The sequence below is a fragment of the Protopterus annectens genome, chromosome 15.part0 (assembly GCF_019279795.1).
Source record: "Protopterus annectens isolate FY-2018-M chromosome 15.part0, PAN1.0, whole genome shotgun sequence".
In the NCBI taxonomy this organism is placed as follows: Eukaryota; Metazoa; Chordata; order Ceratodontiformes; family Protopteridae; genus Protopterus; species Protopterus annectens.
In genome coordinates this window covers 209026718-209044271 of record NC_056749.1, presented here as the reverse complement: position 1 = coordinate 209044271, position 17554 = coordinate 209026718, and positions in this window count along the sequence as shown.

The following is a 17554-nucleotide window of genomic DNA, read 5'->3' as shown; positions in this document are numbered from 1 at the left end:
GGTAATGATATTCTAAGCCAAGATCATAGGTGAAAGTCTGACACAAAAGATGAATAAAGGAGAGTCCCCAAATGGATGACTGTGCTACTTCTAATTTAACTGTAACCATTTCAGAGATAATGTTACTGAATTAAACTAGCCATAGTTTCTCTAACAATCATTAAACTGAACGATAAATGTTGCCAACAAAACATCATGAATTCTAAAATATAAAAATAGCACAGCAAATACCAATTGGATGAAATTTATCAAAACTATATACTAAGAAAGATAGAAAAAAATAAGAAGAAAGAAAATGGAAATATTGTGCTGTCCTCTAAATTATTACACAAGTTCTAATCCTCAGATGAAGACTGAGCTCTTGTTTTGGAAATTAGGACAAAGTATTAAGAGCAGGACATTTGCTTTAAGCAAAGGACCCATGGGACAAAAATCTTTTCTTTGAAAACATTGAAAACTCAGCAACTAGCACACCCTTATCAGCATAGCAAACTTTAGTACAACTCCTGTTTGTAATATAATAGCAAAGTCCAATGCAACACCTGTATGTGATATAATAACATTATTTCTTAGTACAAAATTTCAAACCTTGGTCCACTTCAAACCAATTATTTAGTGCAAACCACACAGAATAAAGAATGGCATGAAAGTGTATTTGCTTGTCCAGCATAAAATGCAAACTTTATGGTGCATGCTATAAAACTTTGATGCTCACATTACACAAGTTATGCAGAAACAGGTGGCAGCAGCCCATGGGACTGAAGCTTAGATTATAAGATAGAATGGGCTGCCACATGAAAGGCTGTGTGAATATTTACAAACACAGCTCTAGAGAATTTGCCTTGATTACAGACTGCTCTAATCTTACAAATAACTTTGAGACAGAGAGCAAATATAGCACACTGCCTTCAAAATTCATGCTATTCTCAACATTAATAAAGGATTTAATAATACGGAGAACAAAGCAAAAGCTGAAGAATTGTTATTGACATAATATTATCATTATTGTCGGCACAAAAAGCACATTTGTCTGTTTTTAATAATATAATTTTTACCTGTATGCTGAAACTATCATTTTTTTTCTTTTTTCAACAGAATGACTTCATTAAAAAATCTGGAGTAGAGATTATTAAATAAATTGTTTACACCTACGATACTTTTCCCAGTACATGTATTAACAGACTAGACATTTCGCACAGCGAGATGTAAGGTTGTCTGCTGACTGATTGCAGCTGCCCAATACATAGTTTGTCATGGACTACTGTCCATTTAATTCAGTAGTCACATCTTTGCTTGTACTTGTCTATTATAGGCGATACTACAGTTTTAAGAAAATGTTTTTCTGTAATGCCTGCTTGCAATACAGGGCCAGAGAAACATATATATGACCTTGTCTGATTCCTATATAGAGTCCAGGAAGTTTAGGAAATAACCATCTCCCTTGTGATATAGAAAAAAACTCATCAAAAGTTACCTGTTAAAAATTAAGGTGGCAGAAATGGATAAGAAACATCATTAAGAAATGTAATCTGCTTTGGCTAGAGTTATCTGACATTTAAATTCTACAGCACTGTGAAGAAGTCCAGAGATAATGTAGTTCAGTTAACCAGTGAAGAGCCTAATCCAGTTTCCCATTTGCCCCAAAGTATTATCTGGTAAGTGACTCTGTTGGTATATGAAGGAGCCAAATCCAGGATGACAGAAAGCAGTCCATTAACAGCTAACAGCCTTAATCCTCTGTGCTAACTGCCAGAACAGATGATATAACTTTGGTGTTTAGCTTAGAGTCTTAACACTCTGACTTACTAACATACGTCTTATAGTCCTGGGTTCGATTCATACTCCACTTGCAGACTGTGTGACTATGAACAAGTCATGTTATCACACAATGATATTTGGACATCCCTGATAAATGGCGCTTGTGCTTAGCGAGATTATATGGTCAACAGATTAATAAAAACTAAAAAAACAAACAGGTAAACAAACAGACAAACAAACCCGTATAATTTTGAGTTTCAAATTTGTTACTTTCAGCCTAGGGTGACATTTGCTTTGAACTCCTGGACAACATAAATTTGTAGTTACATACTGCTGGTGCTTATTGGTTTCAACTATTTTATCATATTTATTGCTAGTCTCTTCTCTCAGATTGTATTTATTTTTATGACTACTGCTTTAGCTGTGCCTCAGGCTTCTATGCTCCTAAGAGGGCCTTTTCATGATTGCATTCTGTAGTTACTGAATTAGATTGCATAATCAGTGCTGAGATTTATTCTTAACCTTGGTTTAATCATATATATGTTCAGTTTTACTATTTTCTTAAGATGTTTCTTCACTTCTGTAGACCATGGGTTTGTATATAACAGAAGCCTTCTATTTGCTTTAAGGCCTTTTTCCTTCACTGGTTACTGTCTAGCACTGTTGCTAGTTGTAGAAGGTTGGGTACTGATAGGAGGCACAGACAATATCAAGCATGTCATAAAAAAGTCTATTATTTTATTAGTATACTTGTTATCAAAACTTGTCTCAGTGCCAGCTTTGGGCCTTTTCACAGCTATTATGCTGACTGGGTTTTTGGTTCTGCAGCTCTACAGACTTGGAAATCTAGTGGTAGGCTTGTCATCTATTCTCACACCATCATTGGGTTGAAGATGATTTCAGTTGGAACTACCAGCTCCTTTTCATATGTCACGGCAGCAGGAACAAACATTCAATAATACCTTGCCCACTATTCACCAGTCAGTGCAAGAAATACTTGTCTGAAATTGTCAAGTCTTCTGTTAACTGGGTACTAACTCATATTAAAGAATTCCTATGCATTTTGAGGGGATTCAGGTTAGCTCGATGGACACCTCAGCTACCCATAAACATGTGTAGACATTGCAGCGGATATTCCAGCATAGTGTTGAGATCACCGACTTGCTATTGGATCCTGTCACATAGTTTAATCACAGCCTTCTTTAGTTTTAAATAAATTTACCTTAGGTAGTCCCATTGTACCAAATTTGTAAAAATCTGAGTAATCTTAGTTACTAATTTCCATATCACATCAACATTACCATTGATGCTGATGAGGCTGTTGAAGTTTACAATATGGCCATGACAGCTTCTCTTAGTTTCCTCATATTAAGCTGTCTATATTCTACCCATCCCGTGCCATATGAACCATGGTATATTCTGGAGCTCCAAGCTTTAAAAAGGATGGACAAAGGTTAGCACACAGGTGGCATCTTTCTTGCCTCCTGAATAATAACTTCTACTGGATGAGCATTATTCCATGTATTAGGTCAAGTTTACCTGGAAGAAGTCACACTATTCTCTCAAGAAATCTGGGCAATACTGAATTGATCTACAGCACTCTTCCAGGTGGTGGATAGGCTTAGCAGACACCCTGCCCTGCCTTCCAGAAGCCTTGTTCTTCTGACGAATACAAATTCATTGTTCAGTATTTTACCACTAAGCTCAAGTCCATTAGGTCCACTGAGAGTCGAGGGTCACTCTTGGGGGGCTCTCAATGGTTCTGATGTGTGTATTCCATCTTGGTTTTGGCTTGTGTTTAATGTTGTTAATTATGATGACTTTTGGAGGAGACGAGGATAGTTGGCAGCAAGTGTGTGCCTGAGGGAGGAAGGCAGTGAAAAGTCTAGTTCCAAACTGAGCACTTTCACCTAAAAGAGCTTGAGGAAGAGGAAGATAAGTAAACTATTTACAGGGACCTGCTTCCTGAGGCCCAGGCCCTATTATTATAAAGTAGCAGACATACCAACCTAAGGAATCAACTACAAGAAAACCCTGCTAATAGTGGAGCAGAGAGTGTTTGTGGAACAAGAGTATTCCTTAGGGACTGGACTCAAAAAAGGTATGTATACTCCTTACTTTAAAGTATGCAGGCAAATAAACTTGCAGTTCAAGCTAATGTACCCAGCTGTATTTAATTTTTTTTTCTTTTTTTCTATTTGGGAGTGAACTCTTTCCTTGACAGCTGTATCAGAATTAAAGAAGTCTTGATAGAGACAGCAGGAAGGGCAGAAAAGAAGAGACAGCTAGCAAAACACAAAGAGGTTAGTAGAAAGACAGCCAGTAAAACCTTTTCCCATTAAAAAAACAATGCCAGAAAAGCAAAGAAATGTGGAGAAGCATACTAAGAAAAATAGAGAAGACATACTGTATGGACAATCATAAGTGGAAATGAGTGGCTTGATAGAAGGGATTGAAAAATATGACACCTAATTCCAGGCTGGTGACAATCTGAAGTGGGACTTGAAAAGTGTTTCTGGGACCCAGAGAAAATGGAAATATTGTTTTATATTCCCTTTTTCTGTTTCTCTGGTGTTTGTTTCATGCATAAAAAAAAAATCCTTCCTTTGAGTAAATTCACAGAAGTAAGCAGTGTGCAGTCTACATGCAATAGTGGAATCATGTTTTACAGAAAGGAACTCCACTACATAGTAAACAGTTATTAGAACCAAATTAAAATTGAAGGACTGAACATAACATATTGTAATAATTTTGGAAATTAATATAATTTGTTATAAAAAATGCTACATTAAAAAGACACAACCGTGTTGCTAATAAAAGAACTGAAAGGCAATGAACAGATAAATATTAAAATTACTTTAAAGGAAAATGAATCAAAAGCTTGCCATGTAAATACAAGTAAAAATGTTAAAGAGGGACTGAAAAAAGTAAAGACTGCAGGGAGAAAGTAAACACATGCACCAAAAGAAGTGACAGTGAGCCATGCAGGTTTAATGAGAATATTTATATGTAAGAATAAAAATGAAGGGGAGATAAAAAAATATATATAACTAGTAGGACAGGAGAACATTAACAAAGATAGCGTTAAAACAGGGGCAAAAAATGCTTAAAGGAAAAAAAAGGTGAAGAGTTTAGCAGGATTGAGATAACAGAAGAGGGGAAATGTAAAGTAAAACAACAAGCTAACAATTTAATATAAAGGGGAATTCAAGAGCTTGGTTTGTAAAAAGGACCACCAAAAAGTTAGGAAAGTCAACAAGAGGAAAAAGAAGCAAAGTGCACAGATTATGGAACCAGAAACAAGAAGTGTATTATACTGCTGGTCTCCAGTGGCAGGGGGGTGCCAGTGAGCAGATAAGAGTGGTGAGAAGCACAAGCATCATAAAAGATCACAGGCTTAGTGTGTGGTGTGTGTGTGTGTGTATGTGTGTGTGCGTGTGCGTGTGTGTGTGTGTGTGTGTGTGTGTGTGTGTGTGTGTGTGTGTGTGTGTGTGTGTGTGTTTGTGTGTGTGTGTGCGTGTGGGGGTAGTTATACAGTTTATAGCTTGTGTTAAAAGGGCTTATTTTTTGACACAAAATGTTTAACATTGCAGAGAAGAATAACTAGAGAAAAAAAAGACTAGAAAGACTACAGAAAGCTAGAAAAATGAAGCTATGGAATAGAAAGACACTAAATTCTGCTACCCAGCACACTAGAATGACAAAAAAGAGAGAGGCGTAATAACCAGGCTATGCAACAAAATCATTTGCATAGAATGTGAATGGTCTCACAGACAAGGAAAGATGAGTAAAATATTGGAATATATAAGATATTGGAGAATACATACTGGAATATTACAGGAGACCCATTTAAAGAAAGAGGAACATGATGAATGAATTCAGAAAGGTTTCAGGGAGGCTATCAAGTGGCAACATGGGAAAGAAGAAAGAGGAGTTATCACTTTGCCAAAAGGGAGATGTATGAGTTATAAAAGAGAAACAAAGAATAGATGACTGAGGGAGATATGTACTACTGTAGGGCAATTGGGAGAATAAAAGAATAACACTAGGAACATATATATCCCACAAAGAGCAACCAAGGAGAAACTGTTCTGGATATGAGAAATAACAGACTTTCACCAATAAATTTTTTTAGTTGTGGGTGGATCACAACCTAGCTACAACACAAAATGTGAGAAGGGTCCTGAGAGAAAGGATAGTAATGTGGGAAGGTAGGTTGTGGAGAATTTTTTTTTTTAAAATGCACAGATTGCATGATATATCTGAAATGCGGGGAGGAGATATAGGTATACATCATTTTCAGGAAAATCATTAAGGTTGTCAAGATTTGATGGGCTATATATTTGTCTAGATAACATGAGTAAGAAAAAGATCTACCACACATATCCAAGCACTCTGTCTGACTATGCTGTAGTGATGATAGATGTGAGAACCTCTCAACTAGTAAAAAGGGTCAGAAACTGGAGATTATGTGCCAGTTGGGTGAAGTACATATATATATATATATATATATATATATATATATATATATATATATACATATATATATATATATATATATATATATATATGATCAAGATGTTAAAATTGGTAGAGGAAGAGTCATGCTAAGCACAGGAAAACCAGAACAAGATAACCATAGCTTGAGAAGATGCTGAAAAGGTAATCAGAGAAAACTGCAGGAGAAGGAAAGAAAAAGCTGAAGGGAGGGGATTTGGTTTGAAGAATATAGATTAAGGAAAATAAAAGATCTACAGCAAAGTGGGAGTTTCATAACTGAAACTAAAAGAGAAGAGTGAGAGAAGATAGAAGATAGATTGAATAGACATTTAAGGTATTTGCTGGAAAAGCAACAATCAGTGTTTAAGCAACATTTTTTTGCCAACACATCCAAACAGAGGAAACTGTTGGTTAGTAAATTAAGGCAGCAAAAGATGGAGAGGAATACAGGAAAAGTAAGAGATGAAAGAAGAGGAAAAGTGTTTAGAGACCTAGATTACCAGAATATTATAGTAATTTATATTTGTTACAAGAAGATGGTGAAGATTGGACAATAAAGTTAGGAGAATTTCTACAAGAAAGAGATCTTCCTCAAATAACTTTCAGAGAGACAGAAATATTAGTAAGACTTTTGATGGAACAGGAAATAAAAGAACAGATGACTTAAGAGGAAGGGAAGTCACCAGGGTGGGTTGGGGTTTTAAAAGATCTATGCAGAGAATGCAAAATAAAAATTAAACTGGTGTGACAATTTTTCAGCACACTAATTGGAAAGAAGGAAATCACTGAGTCCTGGGGAAAAAAGAGGTAATAACAGTAATAGTAAAGGAGATAAGGGATTCATTGTGTTCAGGATCATACCACCCAAATGCAGTATTAAATGATGATTACAAAATATTTGCAGAAATTCTCATGAAAAGATTGGTTAAAGTCTTCTCTAGAGTCATCACTTTGGATCAACATGGTTTTGTGAAAGGAAAACAAACATTTGACAATATAATGAAAACTAATATGAAACACTCAGAAGTGGAAAGAGAAAAGCAGTCCCTTATGTTGTTGGTTTGAAATGATGAAAACATTTTCAGTATGGTACATTGGAGGTACCTCAGGGGAGTAATATATGAAATGGATTTTCCAATGGACTTTATTTTACTGATGCAAGCAATTTACAAAAACACTAGTAATTAAAAGAAATGGTGGAGTCATCTCAGATTTCATAATTGGTAGAGTCACAACAGTGCTGCCCACTCTCTCTGCTGCTGTTTGCCTTTTATGTAAAATGTTTAGCACAGTGAATATGGCAATCTAATATAAAAGTATGGGAAGGCTTTGATTGTGAACAGCAAACAGTGTCTGCCAGTGATATGATAACGTACTTAACTGTCACTAACCAAGATGTACAAAATTATTTAACTTATTGTGTCAATCTCAAAGGATATCAGGCTATAAAGTAAAAGAAACAACAAAAGCAATTTGTATGAATTATGTACCCACAAAGATTTTAATATAAAAATATCCTAATTTATGGGAGGTGCTATAGGCTGAAATGCTTGGGAATGTGGATTGTAAAAGAATTGTGAAGTGAGAGTCAAGCAGGGAGGTGAATAGAAAAGATTAGCATGAAGATTAAATGATCGAAAGTGGTGAAAGATGAACTAGATCACAGAATACTGGCAGTGAAAATGTTTATAGTGCTCCTTGTACTCTACATAGGACAGGCCTTTATTATGAATCAGAAAGGGAATGCTAGCTCTAATTAAGAGGGTTAATAATCATACCTCTAAATTGTTCAGATTCTCACAGACTGTCAAGATTTTTGCCACATTTTGGTCTTCTACTCTTAAAATATGTGGTTTTCTGGCAAATAATTGAAGATTGGAGTCACTAAACATGTTATTTTAGCAATGTTCTAAGTTTATATGAGCAGTATTTAAAATCTGTCCTTGTTTGCTCCTTTGTATCCCACCCCCATTAGTTTTGGCTTTGCCCACATTTCCTGCACTAAGAGATTGAGACGTATAATGATAATGAGGTATGTCTGGGATGGAAAGAGACCATAGATGGAATGGGAAAAGATAATCTTTCCAAAGAATGGGGGGTATTGATAGTGCCAAACTTGGAAGTACACCATAAGGCAACACAGATAAGGTGGTCAAAGGAAGGCAAACATTTGATAATATAGCAAAAACTAATATTAGCCACTCAGAAGTGGAAAGAAAAAAGGGGTCCCTTGTGCTGTTAGAAACAAATGTTGAAAAAGCTTTCCTGACATGGTGCACTGGAGGTACTTTTGGCCAGTAATGGATTTTCTGATGGACTTTATTTATTTTATTTATCATTTATTGACTGGGTTAGTCACACTAGGCTAGTAGCCTCTTTTCAGAGGAGCCGGAGGTGCTATTGATATTACTAGGGGACATTTGGCATGCGCATCATTGAACTCCCCCTACTCATTAGTAGAGTGTTTTTTACAGTCCTAGTGCAGTGGCAAGTGGGAGAATGGCATTCAAGGAATGAAAGATGGCAGATAGCACAAAGGCAAATGCCAGTGCTGTGATGGAATTGTTACATGATTTAGAGGAGTTAGTTCAACAAAACTTGTTTGTTTCAGTGTAAGCAAATGATTTATGAAATGATGGATGCATTATTACAACCCTCCATTCAGGAGGGTTATAGGATTACATTTTGGGTGAACTGTTAACACAGAGTGAACTAGAGAGTGGAAACTATGTGAAACTATTGATAAAATCCATTCAGAGGAATTTGAAGTCATTCTGAGAGAAGACGGTCTACAAAAGAAATCATATGCTGAGTCTGTTAAGAACAAGGCAGGGAAGTGGGTGAGAGAAGAACAGAAGGAAGGTGATGTCAACAATCAAAATAAATTCATTGTAAGAATCCAGAATAAAGAGAAAAAAAAGAAATTGATATATATGGCATTTGGGATAATTTGATGCTGCCATTAGGTATAAATATTTCATTCTTATTCATTAAAGAGGCATTTTGTGACATTATATTTGAGACTGGTAATGTCATGGAAGTTATTTTTTGAAAGAATAGGAAAAGAAAAAGAAAGGTAATCCCTGGAATATATATGTGGTTAAAGCATTTCACAGGGAAACAAGACATAGAATACATGCTCAGCTTTGAACTGAAGTTGAAAAAGAGTCTTTAAAGAAACATTTAAGTAAACTATGTAAAGAGGTTATGGACATTAGTAAAGTTTATGATAACTGAGAAGTATGGACTGGATAAAGTGGCTGTCACTTTGTACTGAAAATTGAAAAAGAGAAAATTGTTCATATTCCTATTTAAGTGTAGAAGGAAATAATGCTGTTGTAAAATATTGGTGTCAACCCAAAACATGCCTTATCTGTGGAAAGAATGATCATTTGATAAGTAACTGTGATAAAAGGAAAACAGGTCACAATGCAAAAAATAAATGTGAACTGAAATGTTATAAATGTAACAAAATTGGGCAATTATGAACAGATTGAACTGTAAGCGAAAGGATGAAGAAGAAGAAAATAAATGTGAGGAAAATACAGTAGCAATAAAAGATAGACAGGAAGCAGGGAAGCAAGATCAGACCAGAAATAAAGATAAAATCAGAGATCAACAAACCAAAGATATTATTGAAGAAGTCTCTAAAATAAGTGATGAGGAAGATATAAATTGGAAAATAGTTAAAGGGAAAATTAATTTTATTGGGAAAAAAGCAAGAGAAAGAAACAAATTAAATAAATTAGTGTAAAAGAGAAAAAAAAGAAAGGAACTGGATAATGTAAACAAGATAAATGTTTTTGAATTTATCTAAAGATATACAAAATTCCCAGTAAGCTACAGTATATATAGTGATAATCCAGACAAGAAGTTCCTTGTAAATCTGGATAAAGGCTTGCAAACCAAAAAATATATAGAATATATCAACAACAAAAAAGTGGGATGCAAGTCCAACCAATGGCTTCAACAGAGATACTATTTATTTGACAAAGAACAGAGAATAAAACATAAGCGCTTTCGCAGTGTGTCCCACTGCTTCCTCAGACGTATACATATTTGAAATGGAGCTTCCACTTACATACTGTTACTATCAGTCATTAACTGAAAGCACCTGCTCCATGCATTCTCTTCTTAAAGTCATATACTGCACGATCAAAAACAACATGTTGGATCCCATGTATTCTGATAAAAATACATCTAATGTACTTAAAGCACTTCAGTATTCTAAAAATATACAACACAAAACAATATATATATCCACATAAAATATATACAATGTACATAGAAAATGTATATATGTTACAACTCTAAAAAGCTATAATACATATAAAAAGAAGTGTATCTCACAACAATAACATCCATTGCATGAAACCAGAAAAAGGTGATGGACTTGTTATTATCGATATGGTTGACTATTGTGGATGTATGTTAAATTTATTACATGATGGTAATGTTTATTCTACTGTCTCTTTAAATGAGATCAACCTAGCATACCATTCCATTAAAGTTGTACTGGATGAATTTCTTCTTTTTGATTCCATAACCAAGTCCTTGTATGACTGCCTTCATGATGATAGCCCAGTTATTCCAAAAATTTTTGGCATCCCTAACATTCATACTGATTTTAGGGATTACCCTTTCCACCCTATTGTGGTGGCAAGAGGGTCAGTTACTGAGCCATTGGCAACATTTGTGGATTATAAATTGAAACATTTCTTCAATCCATTTCCACACATTTTAAAGGATTCCTTGGACTTGTTAAACAAGCTAAGAAATATAGTAGTTAATGTGCATTCCATGTTTGTTACTTGTGATGTGCAGAGCCTTTTCACCGTGATTCCCCAGGATGTGGGTTTGAACTGGTTTGGGGAAATAGTGACTGAGCATAGGCACCTTAGTTGTACAGACAAGGATCTCATGTGTGAATTCATGGATCTAGTTTTTAGTAACAACTTCTTGTCTTTCAATGGTGAATTCTACAAGCAGAAACAGGGCATTGCAATGGGAGCAGCATGTGCCCCATCGTTCGCCAATACTGTAATTTTGAGATGGGAGTTACATGAGTTATTTCAATCACCTCTTTTTGACACTGCTTGGTGTATTATAGATACCTTGATGATCTCTTATTCATTTGGAATGGTACTATGGAGCAACTTAACTTTTTTATGGAATATGTTCAATCAAGTTCAAGTTTTTTACGGCTTTCCTATACAGTTAATTGTAATTCTGCTATATATTTGGATGTATCACTTACAAAGAAGGTGGTTACACATGTATATAGGAAACCTACTTACTATAACACCTATCTGTATTTTATCAGCTGTCATCCCTATCACCAGAAGAAAGGGGTGGTGAAAAGTCAACTCATGCATACATCATGCCTAACTTCTGAAGACTGTGATTGTTTAGAGGAGTTTGCGACAATCAAGTATATGTTTGGTGATTAGGGATATCCCCTGACCTACTTGAGACTATTGGGCAGGAGGTCTGGTTGAGGAGACAAGAGAGATTTGCACCGATAATTAAACATGGGTTGGCAACTCCTGTTCCAGCTGTCGAGACTGACACAAACTTTGGGGCATCTAACAATATGGTAGTGTTTTACACTGGGGATCTGAAGGAAATTGAAAAAATTGTAAAGAAAAATTGGTCAATTCTACAATGTTACAGTGGTATCTGTCACTTGTTTAATTCTTCACCTACCTTCACATATAAAAACAAACTGAATAGGAAGTATTTACTTTAAAGACCAATGCGTGATTATGGTGTTCCCAATACTAGGAAATGTGAACACTGCTCCCAGTGTGTATACATTAATATGAACAAAACAGGTCACATATTAAACAATATTTTGTTTTGGGATGACAGTACCTTTTTAAACTGCAACTCGCAGAGGTTAATCTATCTGGCAACTTGTTCTACTTGTCCCACATTTTATTTGGGCAAGACTAAAAATAGCCTCAAGCAGCAGATTTATCAACACCAATACAGCATCAGTAAAAAAGATAATAAGAGTGTCTTGGCAAGGCACACTATGTGCTGTGAGAGGTTTGAGAGGTTTTTGTTTTTAGTTTTGGAGCAGATAAAAATATCATCATTTAATGATGACTGGGAAAATCATTTGCTCCATAAAGAAATGTATTGTCAATTAAAGTATGACACCACAAACACACCAGAGGTCAATGAAATGATTTCAGTTACTAGTTAGTTAAAGAAACGAGCCCTGGAGATTAAATAGTTTTCCTTTTGTGGGTGTCTTATACACGAATTACAGTTTGGTTAACAATGACGGCTTTGCTATAGGTTTTTACATAGCAACTAAATGGTGATGCAAGCATTTTTTGATAGGCTGCACTTGTGGGTGCGTACTTTGTTCATTGGATGTGTTTGTGGAAGTGTACCTTCATTCATAAATTTTAAACTTGTATTCTTAATGGGTTAATTCAGGTTCTGAAGATGTCCATATAATAGGACGAAAGCGCTTTATCTTTTATAGTTTCTCATGTATTGCTTATCTGGCTGGTATTGGTTTTGCTTTTGTTTCTATGTTTATCTGTTTTCAACACCAGGTACACTGAGGAGTTTGGTTCATTTAAGATTAAACTGTAGGTAAGATTCTGCTAATATCTGAAAGTTCGATCCTGACCTTGGACCAATGCCTGTTTGGAGTTTGCATGTTCTCCCTGAGTCTCCGTGGGGTTCCTCCCATGTCTGAAAAACATGCTGAGTGTTTCCATCTCATACTCACCAATGAATGGAGCTGTGGGCAGCAGTACAGACTCTACATGGTGCCCTGTGGGGGGAAGATTTGTACAGACCAACCATTTTTGGCATCTACTGCGGTGCACAGTATCTTCAAGATAAGAGAATACGGATCACAGACTGCACATTGTGGCAGGGCTAGCCACTCAATGCTGTAAAATATGGCTCTAGGTGATTCAGTCATGTTGACTAATGCTGCCAAAATGGGAATAGGTAGTTACCGGTGATAAGTGGGTTGAGGACCCGGCCTACTCTTACCTACGCCAGGGGCCCATGCTAACTGTGGGAGGGGTATATGTGCCCCTATTCGCCAGTGTGTGCCTGCCATAAAGCCCAGCAGCCTGGGTCAATAAACTACTGGTTGGATGGTGTCTAGTTGCCCAGCCTGGATTACCTGGGATAGCTCTGTTGAGCAAAAGCTGGACATAAAACCAACCAACCTGCCAAACATGAGCTGAGAATTGCTATGCTTAATGTAGGTTCACTGAAAGGATGCAGCTTGGAAGTAGATGACATGATGATATGCAGGAGTCTGGACATTCTATGTATCCAAGAGACTAGATGGAAGGGTAGTGCAGAAAAGCCACTTGGCTTGGGATCCAGAGTCTACTACTCAGGAGGGGGACTGGCTAGAAATGGTGTAGGAATTATGGTGAGTGACATGCTTCAGACGGCAGTGAGGGACATCATCAGAATTAGTGACAGACTCATGGCAATCAGACTCCAGTGTAATGACAGGCCAGTATTCATAATCTCAACCTATGCCCCTCAGCAGGGTTGTAATAGTGAGGAAAACCGTGCATTCATACAGCAGTTGCAGGAGCTACTAGATATAGCAGGACAACATGAATTGGTGTTGATAATGGGTGACTTGAATGCACATATCAGGACAGACAGAACAGGATATGAGGACTGCCTGGGTCCACATGAGCGGGGCAACAGAAATGAAGAAGGAGAAGCCAAGAAGCCATTCTAGACTTCTGTCTGGTAAATGGCTTAATAGTAGCCAACACATGGTTCAGAAAGAGAGACAGTCACAAGATCACATACAACAGTAGCCAACATGCAACTCAGGAAGACTTCCTCCTAGTAAGGAAAAGGCACTGGGATAGAATCCATGATTGCAAAGTCATCCCCAGTGAAACAGTTGGCCCACGCTTAGCATAAACTATTAGTTGCCACACTCAGCTGCAAGCAGTGGTCAGAGAAGGCTCTAAAGTCAACAGAGACCAGGCTGAAGACCTGAAAGTTGACTGGAGAGAAAGTGCAGCAGTTCAAGGAATTACTCAGGGTTCTAGCACCCCAAGAAGAGGAGGAAATAGGTGGAGTTGAACAAGAATGGCAATGCCTAAGAACAGCATGTGTTAGGACTACAGAAAAGATATGTGGCCAAACTGGGTATCGAAATAAGGTACATAAGGAAAGCTGGTGGTGGAATGCAGAAGTCGAGGAAGTCATCAAGAGAAAGAAGGAGTGCAGAAAGAAGTGGGAGACAGAAAAGACTGACCAAGCTAGGAAGGAATACTGGCTGGCTAACAAAGAAGCTAAGAAAGAAGTTGCAATAGTAAAGAATAGGGCATCAGAGGCACTCTACCACCTTCTGGAAAGTGACTCAGTCGGTGGCACAAATAAACTATATCAGGTTGCAAGGCAAAGACAGAAAGATAAAGAAGATAGTCAGACACCCTTCATAAGGGATGCCAGCAACAACCAGCTCACCAGTCCACAGGACATCAAAGGCATACGGAAGGAGTATTTCCAGCAGCTTCTGAATGAAGAAAATCCCACAGAAACTGTTCTGCCCCAGAAAGAGCCTATGATGAGAGAAGAAGAGGAAACAACCCTAGAAGAAGTAAGAACAGCACTAGGAAAAATAAAGTCAGGGAAAGCAGCATGCTCAGATGAGGTTACAGCAGATATGATAAAGATGCTGGTGAGATAGAGGAGAAATGGCTCCTGAGGGTACTCATAGCAGTGTGGAGAGAAAGGCAGATTACAGATGACTGGAGAATAAGTATATTCGTACCAGTGTACAAGAAGAAAGAGGACATCAAACTCCTATCATATTGCATCAAAGTTCTGGAGGTGGTGATTGATAATACACAGAGTAGTAGAATGTAAGATAGGAGATGAACAGTTTGGATTCAGATCTGGATGCAGCACAATTGACTCAACATTTGCAGTGAGACAGTTACTTGTGAAGAAGCTAGAGATGAGAAGAGAGTCCAACTGGGCATTCCTGGACTTGGAGAAAGCATATGACAAGGTCCCAAGAAAGTTGATCTGATCTGATGCGGTGGTTTGAAGTTCCAGAAACATTGGTAAAATTAGTGGAGGCTATGTACAAGAATCCAATGACTCAAGTATGAATAGTGTTTGACCTCACAGAGGGGTTCCCAGTGGGAGTGGGTGTACACCAGGGTTCAGCTCTGATCCCACTTCTGTACATACTGGTAATGGACTACATTTGGAAACAGGTTGGAGAGGACATATCAACAAAGTTACTGTATGCAGACAATGTGGCATTACAGGAAGACAATGAGCTAGAACTTCAGCAAAGGATAGGAGAATGGAATGCAAAACTAAAGGCGCATGGGATGAAACTAAGCACAGATAAGACAGTGATAATGGCAGCAAACTGGAGAATAGAGATAGAAGGGAAGACAGTGGAATAGGTAAACAGCTTCAAGTATCTGGGAGGGGTGGTTGAAGAAAAGGGAAGTCTGAATGAAGAGGTCAAAGCTAGAATGAGAAGAGCTGCAGCCAACTGGCATAGAATGTCAGGTGTAGTCTGTGACAGAAGAATGCTAAAGAAGCTGAAAAGTAAGATGTATAAAACAGTACTACTGTATGGTACAGAAACCTGGACAGTAAAGGCAGAACAGTTGAAGAAGCTAGAGGTGAATGAATTGAAATGCCTGAGAAGGGTGGTAAGATGCACATTGTGGGACAGACAAAGAAATGAGGACATAAGAGCAGAAGCCTGAGTAGCTGCAATTGCAGAAAAGATTAAAGAGAAGAGATTACGGTGGTTTGGACACATGCAGAAAAGCAGAACACAATTTGGTGAGGAAGATTTGGGACAGACAGGAAGAAGGTAAAAGGAAGCGAGGACATCCAGCAAAAAAGTTGATGGATTGTGTGAAAGAAGATCTACGACAGTAAGGCATAAATGTTGAAGAAGGCAGGAGTGCGGTACTGAATTGAGAGAGATGGCGACAGTTAACATGATACCCCGACCCCATGTAGAAAAAATGGGAAAAAAGGGGGCTGATGATGATGATTGAAAGTACCTGATCATCAAGTTTTGCTCTAAGTTAACAGTGAGGAGTCTTATATAGATGTCTTTCGGCTTTTCCCGGTTAGAGGTCGCCACAGTGAAACTCCGGTCCGCTAATGATTGGCAGTAGATTTTTACGTGCTGAGTTGCCGACCCTGATGCACAACCTTAAATAAAGGTACGCCCATTCACGCATGTCTCCACACAGAAGACGCTCTAACTGAGAATCGAACAGGACAACGCCTTACTGTGAGGCAACAACGCTACCGCAGCACCACCACCATACTGACAGTAATTGTTTCAAGAGGATTATGATATGAAATATATAGCTATATAGGCTATACAATTATAGTATTACTGTAAAAAGTCTTAATATTTGTGAACAATTTTAGGAAACAATTACTATTCACTCCTGACTGGTGTTATTGGGTATAAGAGTCAGCAACTTTTTTGTTATTTACTTTTGGGGGCATGTTATGTAATTATGATAATTCAGTCATACTAGACATGGTACTTGGAATGTGGAAAAAATGGAAATGGAAGTACGATGGGAAATTTTAACAAGGTGAGCTCAAGATTGTGCAAATCTGGGTAATGTACTGAGAATATTGTTAGTTTATTAAACATGTGTTATGCTACAAATATGTTCAGCTGTTTGTCACCATATGACAAACTGTTAGAAGTATCAGTTAGATGGGATAAGTGACAAGAGTCTTAATGACGATTTATGACCTTTATTGCTTGGAGTTTTAATGCCCTGACTAATCCAACTAAAATACAATGTGTAATATGTTATTTCTGTAGTCAAAGGTCGTGTCTTGTAGATGTGCATGAAACCCATTTGGAGATGCAAAACAAGGCTACTTTCATGAAGGGCTATTAGTCAATGGGGTTTACTTCCTCACGCCAAGTGAAGCAGAAAGTAGCTAATGCTTTTGAATATAAAAAACACTATCCCTTGGAAGATGATGAGCGTTTGACTGATCAACTAGGTTATTTTGAATGAAACAAAGAGGAAGTTGTTGTGCATTGTATCCCAGCAGTAATCCTGATAGTGGATTTTCAGAGACAGCAGGAGTGAGTTGATGGCATTTGCTGAGGGTGTCACTTTGTTTGTGGGGGATTGTGACAAAGAAATGAACTTCAATCAAATAAGGGACGGACATCAGATGGTAGGATAGCCCAGGTTTGAGAAACATGCAAGTTTATAGGTAAAACATATAAGACTAACAGATAGTTAGATTGTGCAGC